Below are 12,066 nucleotides of genomic sequence, written 5' to 3'. Positions count from 1 at the left end.
CTGACGTGTCAAGTGAGAGATGTCAAAGTCCATTAGCCCAACAATGGCAGGAGAGTCACACAGTCTACCCCAACCAAATGGAGAGACCTTAGAAGCTCCCTCCCGCTGATCAAGAGGTAATTACAATACAGTACACTGTGCATGTAAAGAATGATAAAGCAAGAAAAGATTACAAAATGAAGCTCCTTATGGAAAATCAAGAGACACTTTTTGCTGACTATTACAAAAATGGGAACATCAGCAACCTTATATTCCACACAAACCATCCCCTGGCATGGCACAGTGCTATATTAGCACACTACCCCTTTGTTAAGAGAGGGGGGGTTAACGAGGGGTGGAAACTCAGAATACTTGATAACGAGGACTCTGAGTCAGGTAATATAAATATCTATAAGTCCGGAACAGTAATGGTACAGGGTAACCCCAAACAGTTTCAGCTGGACTTTCACCTAATCAAAGAATTAGCCCCACAGGAGAAGCTCTCCCTTGATAAAGATACCCCCACCCCGAGCGGGTCAGACCAGACCTCTTCATTATGTAACCCCACAGACGAGCAACCCCCAGCGGAGAGTCAACCTCCCAGCACAGATTACCACTCCCTCATTGAAATGAAGGATACATTCACCCAGCTGGTAAGGTAAGGCAGGTCAAGCTGGAACGGCAGGTGAACACACTCCAGTCAGCACAGACCCAGACAGCACAACAACAGCCCCTTAACCAGACCCGGAGAGCTAAAGGTGGACAGAGACATATCTGCACTCTGGACAGTGGTGAGACAACTACAACAGGAGAAAGAGGAGCAGAACAGAGCACTAGAGGAGAGGATCAGACTGCTGGTGGAGGAGAGGTTGAGGGGGATGGAGGAGAGGGTGAGGGGGGCAGAGGAGAGGTTGAGGGGGATGGCGTGTGACAGAGGACAACCCACTAGAGAGGTGGCCACTCCCACAGAGAAGCCAGCAGAACAGCCCACCTCAGCACCCAACAAAAGTCTCAACACCACAGCAGAACAGTCCACACCAGACCCTGACCATAGAGTCGACATCACAGCAGAACAGACAAATGAAGAACCCCAAGCCCAGCGGCTCTCACCCCCTCTGAGCACCCCCCCTGTCAGCCACCCTGATAGGCCCTCTAACAACCCCCCCATACCCACTGAGGACAAGCACAAGACACAGATTGTACTACTTATGGACTCAAATGGGAAATATATATGGAAGAAAAAAAAACTTTTTCCCAAACACAGTGTGTCTAAACTCTGGTGTCCAAACACCCAGCGCGCCCTCGACCTTCTGTCTGAGGACCAACTAGGCTCACCTAGCCACATAATAATACACACAGGCACAAATGAACTGAGAGCACAGCAGGAAAGGGTGGCCACAGCACTGAAGGGAGTGATTGAAAAGGCTTCTTCTACTTTCCCCAACGCACAAGTGGTTATCTCCACCCTACTACCACGAAAAGACTTCCACCCTGCCACAATACAGTGGGTAAACGCAAGTATTTCCCGTGACTGTGCCTCAAAACCAAATGTTTTCTTGGCCCACCACTCCACCCTGGACTTGAACAGCCTCTATGACCAGGTCCACCTCTACAAGGCAGCAGTGCTCACCTTTGCCGGTACTCTAAAGGACATCGCTCTCAAACGTATCCCCAACACTTCACACAGGAGCAACAGATCAATAGACACCCCACCTAGACCAGCGAGACACCTTCCCAGACTTGCAGGACCCCCCCCCCCCCTGGACCTACACATAGAGGACCCACGCCAAGAGGAATTACATCCAGACCACAGCAGCCCCAGACACATCCACACCCCCACCCCAACCAATCAACACCCCCCACGTCAACCATGCCCACACCCCATTTAGGCCCCCAGATCAGACCTATGCCACTCCTGCCCACCCCATGCACCCCACCCCCGCAAAGAGGGCCTCAACATGGAAGCCACACATACGCCCAGGTAGTGAGCGGGCAAACAGTCCCAACCCCCACTCTCACACTCGCCCAAGCCAATGGCATGTACCAGATGCTCAGCAGGCTCTGCTCACACTTACTGGCCTGAGGCCAAACCACGACCAACAACATTGGACACTCTATGGAACAAAAAGCCTTCACTATATCATCCTGGAATATCCAAGGCCTGAGGTCATCTGCCTTTGGCCTGAAGAGCAGGAACCCGGACTTCACCAAAGAAATCGGTAATACAGACATTGTCATCCTGCAAGAAACCTGGTATAGAAGAGACGGACCCACTGGTTGCCCTCTAGGTTACAGAGAGCTGGTAGTCCCATCCACCAAACTACCAGGTGTGAAACAGGGAAGGGACTCAGGGGGTATGCTAATTTGGTATAGAGCAGAATTAATTAAATTAATTAATCAAAACAGGAACATTCTACATTTGGCTAGAAATTCAAAAGGAAATTATCCTAACAGAGAAAAATGTCCTCCTGTGTGCTACCTATATCCCCCCACTAGAATCCCCATACTTTAATGAAGACAGCTTCTCCATCCTGGAGGGGGAAATCAATCATTTCCAGGCCCAAGGACATTTACTAGTCTGTGGCGACCTAAATGACAGAACCGGACAATAACCTGACACCCTCAGCACACAGGGGGACAAACGCCTACCTGGAGGTGACTGCATTCCCTCCCACATATGCCCCCCTAGGCACAACTATGACAACATAACCGACAAAAACGGGTCACAGCTCCTGCAGCTCTGTCGCACGCTGGGTATGTACATAGTCAATGGTAGGCTTCGAGGGGACTCCTATGGTAGGTACACCTATAGTTCATCTCTTGGCAGTAGTACTGTAGACTACTTTATCACTGACCTCAACCCAGAGTCTCTCAGAGCGTTCACAGTCAGCCCACTGACACCCCTATCAGACCACAGCAAGATCACAGTCTACTTAAACAGAGCAATACTCAATCATGAGGCATCAAAGCCAAGGGAACTGAGTAACATTAAGAAATGCTATAGATGGAAGGAATGCAGTTTGGAAACCTACCAAAAAACAATAAGGCAACAACAAATTCAATCCCTTTTAGACAATTTCCTGGGTAAAACGTTCCACTGTAATAGTGAAGTTGTAAACTTGGCAGTAGAAAATCTTAACAGTATATTTGACCTCTCAGCTTCCTATCAAGTCTAAATATCTCAAATAGAAAACCGAAGAGAATTAACAATAATGACAAATGGTTTGATGAAGAATGCAAAAATCTAAGAAAGAAAATGAGAAACCTGTCCAACCAAAAACATAGAGACCCGGAAAACCTGAGTCTACGCCTTCACTATGGTGAATCGCTAAAACAATACAGAAATACACTACGGAAAAAGGAGGAACAGCATGTCAGAAATCAGCTCAATGTAATTGAAGAATCCATAGACTCTAACCACTTCTGGGAAAATTGGAAAACACTAAACAAACAACACGAAGAATTATCTATCCAAAATGGAGATGTATGGGTAAACCACTTCTCCAATCTTTTTGGCTCTATAACAAAGAATAAAGAGCAAAAACATATACATGATCAAATACAGATCTTAGAATCAACTATTAAAGACTACCAGAACCCACTGGATTCTCCAATTACGTTGAATTAGTTACAGGACAAAATAAAAACCCTCCAACTCAAAAAGGCCTGTGGTGTTGGTGGTATTCTCAATGAAATGATCAAACATACAGACAACAAATTCCAATTGGCTATACTAAAACTCTTTAACATCATCCTTAGCTCTGGCATATTCCCCAATATTTGGAACTGTCAGGGTTTACCAGAATTGGACCCAGAAGCAGACCAGGACAAGGTGAGTATAAAGATGGTGAGTATTTATTAATCAATGAGAACGTGGAGGTAGATAGTTCGTGGAGGTAGGAGCGGGCAGCGGAGGTGGGTTGATGGGAATGGATAGGCAGATCCAATGGATAACAACACACTGGAGACGAGCAGACAGGGATGGGGTTCCGGGTGAATGGCTGTAGACAAAACAAACTGCGGTAAGTTAAACGTAAGCAAGACGTACAAAACAAATAAAACAAAACAACTCTATAAACTGGAGGCTGGTTCGTGGGCACAACATACTGTTCATGGCTAACGATCCAGCAGGGAATGGATGTCAGGTCAGAGCTTTTGAAGGGGAGAGGTGATGATCAGGACAGGTGTGCAGATTACTGATGGGATACAGGCGCGGGTGAACATCGATCTCCCAACAAGCTAATTCGCCCGGCAACCAGACAGGGTGCGTTCCAGGACACCGGAAACACACTCCAGGACAGAAACACAGGCAAACACAGACTCAGGAAGCGGGATTCGTGACAATTGGCTATACTTAAACTCTTTATCATCCTTAGCTCTGGCATCTTCCCCAATATTTGGAACCAAGGACTGATCCCCCCCCAATCCACAAAAGTGGAGACAAATTGGACCCCAATAACTACCGTGGAATATGCGTCAACAGTAACCTTGGGAAAATCATCTGCATTATCATTAACAGCAGACTCGTACATTTCCTCAATGAAAACAATGTACTGAGCAAATGTCAAATTGGCTTTTTACCAAATGCTTGTTTAGCTATGGTTGAAAAGCATATTTAGAAAATCTGAGATGACAGTGTTGTTAACAAAAGTCTAAGCTTGAGAGCAAATATGTTTAATTCATTTCATTTGCGATTTTCATGAATAGTTAACATTGCGTTATGCTAATGAGCTTGAGGCTATAAATAGGATCCCGGATCCGGGATTGCTCAACGCAAGAAGTTAAAATAGGCAAAAAACACACACATTTCTTCACACAGGGTCGTGGGGTGAGACAGGGATGCAGCTTAAGCCCTACCCTCTTCAACATATTTAACGAATTGGCGCGGGCACTAGGAAAGCCTGCAGCACCCGGTCTCACCCTACTAGAATCCGAAGTCAAATGTATGCTGTTTGCTGATGATCTGGTGCTTCTGTCACCAACCAAGGAGGGCCTACAGCAGCACCTAGACCTTATGCACAGATTCTGTCAGACCTGGGCCCTGACATTAAATCTCAGTAAGACCAAAATAATGGTGTTCCAAAAAAGGTTGAGTCACCAGGACCACAAATACAAATTCCATCTCGACACTGTTGCCCTAAAGCACACAAAAAACTATACATACCTTGGCCTAAACATCAGCGCCACAGGTAACTTCCACAAAGCTGTGAACGATCTGAGAGACTTGGCAAGAAGGGCACTCTATGCAATCAAAAGGAACATAAATTTCAACATACCAATTAGGATTTGGATAAAAATACTTGAATCAGTCATAGAGCCCATTGCCCTCTATGGTTGTGAGGTCTGGTGTCCGCTCACCAACCAAGACTTCACAAAATGGGACAAACACCAAATTGAGACTCTGCACGCAGAATTCTGCAAAAATATCCTCCGTGTACAACGTAGAACACCAAATAATGCATGCAGAGCAGAATTAGGCTGATACCCACTAATGATCAAAATCCAGAAAAGAGCCCTATAACCACCTAAAAGGAAGCGATTCCCAAACCTTCCATAACAAAGCCATCACCTACAGAGAGATGAACCTGGAGAAGAGTCCCCTAAGCAAGCTGGTCCTGGGGCTCTGTTCACAAACACAAACACACCCTACAGAGCCCCAGGACATCAGCACAATTAGACCCAACCAAATCATGAGAAAACAAAAAGATAATTACTTGACACATTGGAAAGAATTTACAAAAAACAGAGCAAACTAGAATGCTATTTGGCCCTACACAGAGAGTACACAGCGGCAGAATACCTGACCACTGTGACTGACCCAAAATGAAGGAAAGCTTTCACTATGTACAGACTCAGCGAGCATAGCCTTGCTATTGAGAAAGGCCGCCGTAGGCAGACATGGCTCTCAAGGGAAGACAGGCTATGTGCTCACTGCCCACAAAATGAGGTGGAACTTCTGAGCTGAGCTGCACTTCCTAACCCCCTGCCCAATGTATGACCATATTAGAGACATATTTCCCTCAGATTACACAGATCCACAAAGAATTCGAAAACAAATCCAATTTTGATCAACTCCCATATCTACTGGGTGAAATTCCACAGTGTGCCATCACAGCAGCAAGATTTGTGACCTGTTGCCACGAGAAAAGGACAATCAGTGAAGAACACACACCATTGTAAATACAACCCATATTAATGCTATTTATTTTCTCTTGTATACCTTAACCATTTGTACATTGTTAAAACACTGTATATATATATATATATATATATATATATATATATATATATATATATATATATATATATATAATTTGACATTTGTAATGTCTTTATTGTTTTGAAACTGTATGTGTAATGTTTACTGTTAATTTTTATTGTTTATTTCACTTTATATGTTCACTTTATATATTATCTACCTCACTTGCTTTGGCAATGTTAACACATGTTTCCCATGCCAATAAAGCCCTTGAATTGAATTGAATTGCAGAGACATGCAGAGACATGCAGAGACATGCAGAGACATGCAGAGAGAAGCAGAGACATGCAGAGAGAAGCAGAGAGAGAGAGAGAAGCAGAGAGGAATTAGACTTCATAATAGATGCATCCAACTATCGTATAACTATTAATGGAAAGCTCTGATCCAAAAACATTCATATTGAACACTGTGTGTGTGTGTGTGTGTGTCATTGTGTACAGTTTATTCTTAAAGCCTATGAGGACTTTAACATGATTAATTAATGATGTTGCTATAACTAAGACTTTGCTTTGCAGGGGGCCAGAGGAATCTATAGTTCTGGGGGGGGGACTGTTTTCGAATGTTTTGTCAAGTAAACACTAACACAAACAGAAGGAGATTATAATACTCATTACTAGCTGAAAACCAAACCAGAACGGACAGGACAGACAAGGCACTCATTCATCACTGTATTGATCATCATAAAACATGCTGTTGGAATTCTGGATGCTGATTGGTTCAGCAAAGCTCCAAGCCGTGCTGTGTTGGCCATTAAATACACACCTATACCTATGCCTGCTAATAGTTCCATCTGAATCATCCCTGCTCCTCCATCAGCATGGTCTGAGTCATCCCTGCTCCTCCATCAGTATGGTCTGAATCACCCCTGCTCCTCCATCAGTATGGTCTGAATCATCCCTGCTCACCATCAGTATGGTCTGAATCATCCCTGCTCCTCCATCAGTATGGTCTGAGTCATCCCTGCTCCTCCATCAGTATGGTCTGAATCATCCCTGCTCCTCCATCAGTATGGTCTGAATCATCCCTGCTCCTCCATTAGTATGGTCTGAATCATCCCTGCTCACCATCAGTATGGTCTGAATCATCCCTGCTCACCATCAGTATGGTCTGAGTCATCCCTGCTCCTCCATCAGTATGGTCTGAATCATCCCTGCTCACCATCAGTATGGTCTGAATCATCCCTGCTCCTACATCAGTATGGTCTGAATCATCCCTGCTCCTCCATCAGTATGGTCTGAGTCATTCCTGCTCACCTTCAGTATGGTCTGAGTCATCCCTGCTCCACCATCAGTATGGTCTGAATCATCCCTGCTCCTCCATCAGCATGGTCTGAATCATCCCTGCTCCTCCATCAGTATGGTCTGAATCACCCCTGCTCCTCCATCAGTATGGTCTGAATCATCCCTGCTCACCATCAGTATGGTCTGAATCATCCCTGCTCACCATCAGTATGGTCTGAATCATCCCTGCTCCTTCATCAGTATGGTCTGAATCACCCCTGCTCCTCCATCAGTATGGTCTGAATCATCCCTGCTCCTCCATCAGTATGGTCTGAATCATCCCTGCTCCTCCATTAGTATGGTCTGAATCATCCCTGCTCACCATCAGTATGGTCTGAATCATCCCTGCTCCTCCATCAGTATGGTCTGAATCACCCCTGCTCCTCCATCAGTATGGTCTGAATCATCCCTGCTCACCATCAGTATGGTCTGAATCATCCCTGCTCCTCCATCAGTATGGTCTGAATAATCCCTGCTCCTCCATTAGTATGGTCTGAATCATCCCTGCTCCACCATCAGTATGGTCTGAATCATCCACGCTCCTCCATCAGTATGGTCTGAATCACCCCTGCTCCTCCATCAGTATGGTCTGAGTCATTCCTGCTCACCTTCAGTATGGTCTGAGTCATCCCTGCTCCACCATCAGTATGGTCTGAATCATCCCTGCTCCTCCATCAGTATGGTCTGAATAATCCCTGCTCCTCCATTAGTATGGTCTGAATCATCCCTGCTCCTCCATCAGTATGGTCTGAATCATCCCTGCTCCTTCATCAGTATGGTCTGAATCATCCCTGCTCCTTCATCAGTATGGTCTGAATCATCCCTGCTCACCATCAGTATGGTCTGAATCATCCCTGCTCACCATCAGTATGGTCTGAATCATCCCTGCTCACCATCAGTATGGTCTGAATCATCCCTGCTCCACCATCAGTATGGTCTGAATCATCCCTGCTCCTCCATCAGTATGGTCTGAATCATCCCTGCTCCTCCATCAGTATGGTCTGAATCATCCCTGCTCCTCCATCAGTATGGTCTGAATCATCCCTGCTCCTCCATCAGTATGGTCTGAATCATCCCTGCTCCTCCATCAGTATGGTCTGAATCATCCCTGCTCCTCCATCAGTATGGTCTGAATCATCCCTGCTCCTCCATCAGTATGGTCTGAATCATCCCTGCTCCTCCATCAGTATGGTCTGAATCATCCCTGCTCCTCCATCAGTATGGTCTGAATCATCCCTGCTCCTCCATCAGTATGGTCTGAATCATCCCTGCTCCTCCATCAGTATGGTCTGAATCATCCCTGCTCCTCCATTAGTATGGTCTGAATCATCCCTGCTCCTCCATTAGTATGGTCTGAATCATCCACGCTCCTCAAACAGTATGGTCTGAATCATCCACGCTCCTCCATCAGTATGGTCTGAATCATCCACGCTCCTCCATCAGTATGGTCTGAATCATCCCTGCTCTTCCATCAGTATGGTCTGAATCATCCCTGCTCACCATCAGTATGGTCTCAATCATCCCTGCTCACCATCAGTATGGTCTCAATCATCCCTGCTCACCATCAGTATGGTCTGAATCATCCCTGCTCACCATCAGTATGGTCTGAATCATCCCTGCTCCTCCATCAGTATGGTCTGAATCATCCCTGCTCCTCCATCAGTATGGTCTGAATCATCCCTGCTCACCATCAGTATGGTCTGAATCATCCCTGCTCCTCCATCAGTATGGTCTGAATCATCCCTGCTCCTCCATCAGTATGGTCTGAATCATCCCTGCTCCTCCATCAGTATGGTCTGAATCATCCCTGCTCCTCCATCAGTATGGTCTGAATCATCCCTGCTCCTCCATCAGTATGGTCTGAATCACCCCTGCTCCTCCATCAGTATGGTCTGAATCACCCCTGCTCCTCCATCAGTATGGTCTGAATCATCCCTGCTCACCATCAGTATGGTCTGAATCATCCCTGCTCACCATCAGTATGGTCTGAATCATCCCTGCTCCTTCATCAGTATGGTCTGAATCACCCCTGCTCCTCCATCAGTATGGTCTGAATCATCCCTGCTCCTCCATCAGTATGGTCTGAATCATCCCTGCTCCTCCATTAGTATGGTCTGAATCATCCCTGCTCACCATCAGTATGGTCTGAATCATCCCTGCTCCTCCATCAGTATGGTCTGAATCACCCCTGCTCCTCCATCAGTATGGTCTGAATCACCCCTGCTCCTCCATCAGTATGGTCTGAGTCATCCCTGCTCCTCCATCAGTATGGTCTGAATCATCCCTGCTCCTCCATCAGTATGGTCTGAATCATCCCTGCTCCTCCATTAGTATGGTCTGAATCATCCCTGCTCACCATCAGTATGGTCTGAATCATCCCTGCTCCTCCATCAGTATGGTCTGAATCACCCCTGCTCCTCCATCAGTATGGTCTGAATCACCCCTGCTCCTCCATCAGTATGGTCTGAGTCATCCCTGCTCACCTTCAGTATGGTCTGAGTCATCCCTGCTCCACCATCAGTATGGTCTGAATCATCCCTGCTCCTCCATCAGTATGGTCTGAATCATCCCTGCTCCTTCATCAGTATGGTCTGAATCATCCCTGCTCCTTCATCAGTATGGTCTGAATCATCCCTGCTCACCATCAGTATGGTCTGAATCATCCCTGCTCACCATCAGTATGGTCTGAATCATCCCTGCTCACCATCAGTATGGTCTGAATCATCCCTGCTCCACCATCAGTATGGTCTGAATCATCCCTGCTCCTCCATCAGTATGGTCTGAATCATCCCTGCTCCTCCATCAGTATGGTCTGAATCATCCCTGCTCCTCCATCAGTATGGTCTGAATCATCCCTGCTCCTCCATCAGTATGGTCTGAATCATCCCTGCTCCTCCATCAGTATGGTCTGAATCATCCCTGCTCCTCCATCAGTATGGTCTGAATCATCCCTGCTCCTCCATCAGTATGGTCTGAATCATCCCTGCTCCTCCATCAGTATGGTCTGAATCATCCCTGCTCCTCCATTAGTATGGTCTGAATCATCCCTGCTCCTCCATTAGTATGGTCTGAATCATCCACGCTCCTCAAACAGTATGGTCTGAATCATCCACGCTCCTCCATCAGTATGGTCTGAATCATCCACGCTCCTCCATCAGTATGGTCTGAATCATCCCTGCTCTTCCATCAGTATGGTCTGAATCATCCCTGCTCACCATCAGTATGGTCTCAATCATCCCTGCTCACCATCAGTATGGTCTGAATCATCCCTGCTCCTCCATCAGTATGGTCTGAATCACCCCTGCTCCTCCATCAGTATGGTCTGAATCACCCCTGCTCCTCCATCAGTATGGTCTGAGTCATCCCTGCTCCTCCATCAGTATGGTCTGAATCATCCCTGCTCCTCCATCAGTATGGTCTGAATCATCCCTGCTCCTCCATTAGTATGGTCTGAATCATCCCTGCTCACCATCAGTATGGTCTGAATCATCCCTGCTCCTCCATCAGTATGGTCTGAATCACCCCTGCTCCTCCATCAGTATGGTCTGAATCACCCCTGCTCCTCCATCAGTATGGTCTGAGTCATCCCTGCTCACCTTCAGTATGGTCTGAGTCATCCCTGCTCCACCATCAGTATGGTCTGAATCATCCCTGCTCCTCCATCAGTATGGTCTGAATCATCCCTGCTCCTTCATCAGTATGGTCTGAATCATCCCTGCTCCTTCATCAGTATGGTCTGAATCATCCCTGCTCCTTCATCAGTATGGTCTGAATCATCCCTGCTCACCATCAGTATGGTCTGAATCATCCCTGCTCACCATCAGTATGGTCTGAATCATCCCTGCTCCACCATCAGTATGGTCTGAATCATCCCTGCTCCTCCATCAGTATGGTCTGAATCATCCCTGCTCCTCCATCAGTATGGTCTGAATCATCCCTGCTCCTCCATCAGTATGGTCTGAATCATCCCTGCTCCTCCATCAGTATGGTCTGAATCATCCCTGCTCCTCCATCAGTATGGTCTGAATCATCCCTGCTCCTCCATCAGTATGGTCTGAATCATCCCTGCTCCTCCATCAGTATGGTCTGAATCATCCCTGCTCCTCCATCAGTATGGTCTGAATCATCCCTGCTCCTCCATCAGTATGGTCTGAATCATCCCTGCTCCTCCATCAGTATGGTCTGAATCATCCCTGCTCCTCCATCAGTATGGTCTGAATCATCCCTGCTCCTCCATTAGTATGGTCTGAATCATCCCTGCTCCTCCATTAGTATGGTCTGAATCATCCACGCTCCTCAAACAGTATGGTCTGAATCATCCACGCTCCTCCATCAGTATGGTCTGAATCATCCACGCTCCTCCATCAGTATGGTCTGAATCATCCCTGCTCTTCCATCAGTATGGTCTGAATCATCCCTGCTCACCATCAGTATGGTCTCAATCATCCCTGCTCACCATCAGTATGGTCTGAATCATCCCTGCTCACCATCAGTATGGTCTGAATCATCCCTGCTCACCATCAGTATGGTCTGAATCATCCCTGCTCC

Source organism: Oncorhynchus masou, chromosome 32, assembly GCF_036934945.1.
Source record: "Oncorhynchus masou masou isolate Uvic2021 chromosome 32, UVic_Omas_1.1, whole genome shotgun sequence".
Classification (NCBI taxonomy): domain Eukaryota; kingdom Metazoa; phylum Chordata; class Actinopteri; order Salmoniformes; family Salmonidae; genus Oncorhynchus; species Oncorhynchus masou.
The sequence above is the reverse complement of the archived record's forward strand: the minus strand, read 5'-3'. Positions refer to the sequence as shown.